Here is a 4187-nt window from a genome sequence, read left to right as displayed (position 1 = left end):
AAACAACCGCCAACATCCCCTCACAACATCAACAAACAAACAACGTCTTTTCACCTTCATCTCCACGGCACCTCCGCCAACACATACGACAGCTGCCTCGTTGCATGTCGTGGTCCGGTGATTTCTACATAGTCCGCTTGTGAAGGGAGTGATTTCTACAACGCCCGATCCCCGCGACAGAAACGGATGAAAATCACAAAAGGAGCGGAGCCCGGGGGGTGAAGGGTCGGAGGTGAAAGTCCAAACCCTCCACCCACGCACTCAATAAAAGGGTTCGCCGGAGCGCCAAGCACAGTCGAGTTCGGGGAGTGAGTCGAGGTCGGTCGGCAGGGGAGTTGACGGCGAGCTGAGTTCGATCGGGAGCTGAGGAGAGGAGCGTCAAAGCGCAGTGAAGCTTGGAGTCCTGGAGGGGTTCGAGCCCAGTGCAGGGCTGTTGGTCGGTGAAGGCAGCCGGCGAGAAGTTGCCAACCGGCAGCATAACAGTCCAAGGCAATGGGGCCCCGAGACGGTCCAAGCGATGCGGAGGAGTGAGCGGGCTCCGAAGAGAGCGTCAACTCTGAAAAGAGCAAAAGCCCGTTCGCTCCTCTGAGGCGTCATCGGGCAGGCCCGACTTCGTAGGCCGCACAGCTAGGCCTGGACCAACCAAGTCGCCACGCCAGCTGCCGTGTTGATGACAAAATCTCGAGGGTCACCCAGCGAGTCACCACGAAGGTGGCCAGGTAACCTGCGTGGTCTCGCGGAGCTCCTCAGGTCTCCCAAGCTCCGTGGAACATTAAAGGCCTACGGGTCCAGTTCTGCCCCCTTCCTGTCCTGGGGTTTTCTTTGCATGAAAGTTGTGGCGCCTTGTCTCTAAGTTGAATTGCAATAAGTGCACATAATAAAGAGACAATGGCTGTAGGGTCTTTTTCTGCTCGTGTCTTGTCCCTTACCCCATTGCTTCATTACTTGAATTACGTGTATAAAATAAATGTGCTTGTTTGAATATTTACCTGTTCGTTGCATCCCTTCCTCCATTGAGCTGCCATAATTGCTTTCGGAATACACAGCTGGTTGTTAATAAAGATAAACTGATCGGGACCAACGGGGCTTCGCGATAATACACCGCTCGGTATTCGCACAATGGAGCGAGCCACTTATTTAGCAGCTCGTTTCCAAGCATGTCCCGTTGAGGTACAACCTCTCGGTAGTCTGCCCACGCGAATAATTAGGTAAATTGACAATTCGGCGATCAGACCCTGTAACGCGTGGGTAGAGTACTGACAAGGGTGTGGTGTGCTTTAAAACACACCTGTAGCTGGATTCCAGCGTTGATCCGGTAAGCTGCAACTGGATTGCCACGGTCGGTGGGTGCGCGGCCGCGATTCGGCTCAAAGCGGTCGCCCGCACGCCGGGGTGGCGGAAACCGACAACACCAGTCAGACGCCGACAATCCACGGTGGGTGTCGTGCTCCTGGCCTATCCCAGACAGGCCATGGCAAGAATCCACGTAGATTTTGCTGGTCTTTTTCAGGGCAAGATGTTTTTGGTTGTTGTTGATGCGTTCTCCAAGTGGCCGGAGATTGTGGTCATGCAATGCACGACGGAGGAAAACACAGTTGAAAAGCTACAATCAATCTTGGCAAACAAAGGGATACCCGAAGTTTTGGTTTCTGATCATGGTCCGCAATTTGTTTCTGGTGTTTTTCATAGTTTCATGGTTCGGAATGGTGTCAAGCATCAAAAGTCAGCACCACACCATCTGGCAACGAATGGCCAGGCTGAATCGTTTGTTAAGGCGTTAAAGCATGCTTTGCGGAGAGGGGAGGGTCATCTATGCAAGCGTTGGTTGATGTGTTTTTGTTACAGTATAGAAATGATGTTCATCCAATCACCAGTGATACACCTGCTCTGCGTTTGTATGGGCGTGCATTGAGATTTCGATTGGATTTGCTGAGGCCTGGGAGGTCGGTGTCGGGGGCGGAATCGCGTCCAACGCTGGTGCGCACCTTTGAAGTAGGGCAGCGTGTAATGGTACGTGATTATTTCCATGATTGGAAATGGGTGCCGGCATTGGTCTCCGTGATAATCGGGCCAACCAACTGCATGGCTAAAACTGATGATGGGAGAGTGTGGAAATGGCACGCCAACCAAATTCATGATCGCTGTTCAGCGTCACCACCTGTACCGGGTACCATTGGGGCGGGACAAGGGGGTCCACCACCTCTGGTTTCTGTTGAATCGCCAAGGTCAGACGTGCCGCCACCGACTGGGCTTGCGGGTTCGAGGTGTTTACCTGAATCAGTCCTGCCCAAGGAAAACAAACAAACTTGCCTACCTGGTGCTCTTGATGCTAAAAATGGGATGAGTCCAACTGGTATGTCACCCCTTCCGAGTCGGGAGGAATTTGAGACTGTATCTCGTAGCTGCCCCGTTTGTCTGAGACGGATCAGAGAGCGGCCTCAGTATTTGGAGGATTTTGACTGTTAATCGCTGCCATTTAGAGGGGGAGGAAATGTGCTGAATGTCGATTGGATGCTTGCAGTCAAGTGATTGGGGTTTATATTATGTCCCACCTGCTCGGCGGTGTGCCCAGTACATCTGTACCATGCAATAAAGCAGAGTTTCCTCTTGCTGCTGTGTCTGCCTGGTTCGTGAACACCAGAATGATCTCAAGGCACCCATCATTCCCCATGACAAAAACCGGAAGCAAAAGGGTCATAGCCGAGACACGGATTTCAAATTGCCAGAGTATTGTGTTGTTGTTGTTGTTCTTGTAGTTGTTGTTTCCTATTCTCTCATGTGCACATGTGCTCACTTCGTTCGCCAATAAAGATATCTCCCGCATCATCAAAAAATAATTTTTTTTTATCGTGATTTACATTCGTTGATCGCTGATCCTGAATCCAGGCCGAAGTAACCGGAAATTGCATATACAGTTGTGAACAAGTTATCGGTAAAGTCAGAAGCGAATGTAAGAAGAATTCTACATTGGCTTCTGGTATTTATTTTTTTAGATGAGATCCTGTTCTTGGCGGTGTAGTTGTTTTGAAGGTAATGTTGAGGTAATATTAATTTTTTAAGAAGAGATCCTGTTCGAGGCGGTGTAGTTGTTGTGAAGGTAATGTTGAGGTAATATTAATTTTTTTTGATGAGATCCTGTTCTTGGCGGTGTAGTTGTTGTGAAGGTAATGTTGAGGATTTTTTAATTTTCAGATGAGATCCTGTTCGAGGCGGTGTAGTTGTTGTGATGAAGGTAATGTTGAGGATATTTGTTTTTCAGATGAGATCCTGTTCTAGGCGGTGTAGTTGTTGTTGTGAAAGTAATGTTGCGGTCATATTAATTTTTTCAGATGAGATCCTGTTCTAGGCGGTGTAGTTGTTGTTGTGAAGGTAATGTTGAAGTTTTTTTTTTTCAGATGAGATCTTGTTCTAGGCGGTGTAGTTGTTGTTGTGAAGGTAATGTTTAGGATTTTTTTTCAGATGAGATCCTGTTCTAGGCGGTGTAGTTGTTGTTGTGAAGGCAATGTTGGGGTCATATTAATTTTTTTAGATGAGATCATGTTCAAGGCGGTGTAGTTGTTGTGAAGGTAATGTTGAGGTATGATAAAGATATCTCGCATAATCAAAAAATAATTTTTAATCGTTATTTACATTATTTGATCGCTCTTCCCGAATCCAAGCCGAAGTTACCGGAAATTGCAGCGTCGAATGTCATAAGAATTCTACGTTCGCTTCTGGGCTTTACCTATTCCATATTATATTTGACTGGAATCGATGAGTTTGGGTTCATGGCGTTTCTGGGAAAACGCGGCTCTGATCACATCGTGAAACACGAGAAGAAGAAGAGGAAGAAGACCGACATTAAAAATCAAAGTAATAACAATAATATAGTCGTCATCAACGAAAATGGAGATCACTGAATCAAAGGAAAATAAAAGAGGTGATTAGGAGAAAGAAGAAGAATAATGATGTGAGTTAACCGGAAGGACAAAGATAAACTTCCGGGTTGATGTTCCTGTGACCCTTATTCATTCACTCCAACCCAAGTCGTCGTGGTCGGGGAGGAACTCATGTTTAGAGGTATTTTCATAATTATTATGATATATATATATATATTATTTAAGTTTAAATATAATATCATTTTCTGCTCATTCATGACGGAAATGAAGGGAAGTTAAAGGAGTTTTTATTCAATGTTTGTTGAGGTG

General features: G+C 46.8%; 1 protein-coding gene across 5 annotated transcripts in view; it reads left to right on the top strand.

The window, feature by feature from the left end:
- Positions 1–3780: 3780 nt before the first annotated feature.
- Positions 3781–4187, top strand: part of LOC147029224 (uncharacterized) — a 68636-nt gene continuing 68229 nt past the window's right edge. For 2 of the 5 annotated variants that reach the window (XM_085876441.1, XM_085876439.1), the window contains exon 1: positions 3781–4059. The gene's annotated coding sequence lies outside the window, so the exon portion shown is untranslated. The remainder of the gene's footprint in view (positions 4060–4187) is intronic. The other 3 variants (XM_085876442.1, XM_085876438.1, XM_085876440.1) reach the window with 2 other exon arrangements.

Source organism: Eptatretus burgeri, chromosome 4 (assembly GCF_056783735.1).
Source record: "Eptatretus burgeri isolate ZD-2024b chromosome 4, Ebu_testis_v1, whole genome shotgun sequence".
NCBI classification, from domain to species: Eukaryota; Metazoa; Chordata; class Myxini; order Myxiniformes; family Myxinidae; genus Eptatretus; species Eptatretus burgeri.
The sequence above is the reverse complement of the archived record's forward strand: the minus strand, read 5'-3'. Positions and strand labels throughout refer to the sequence as shown.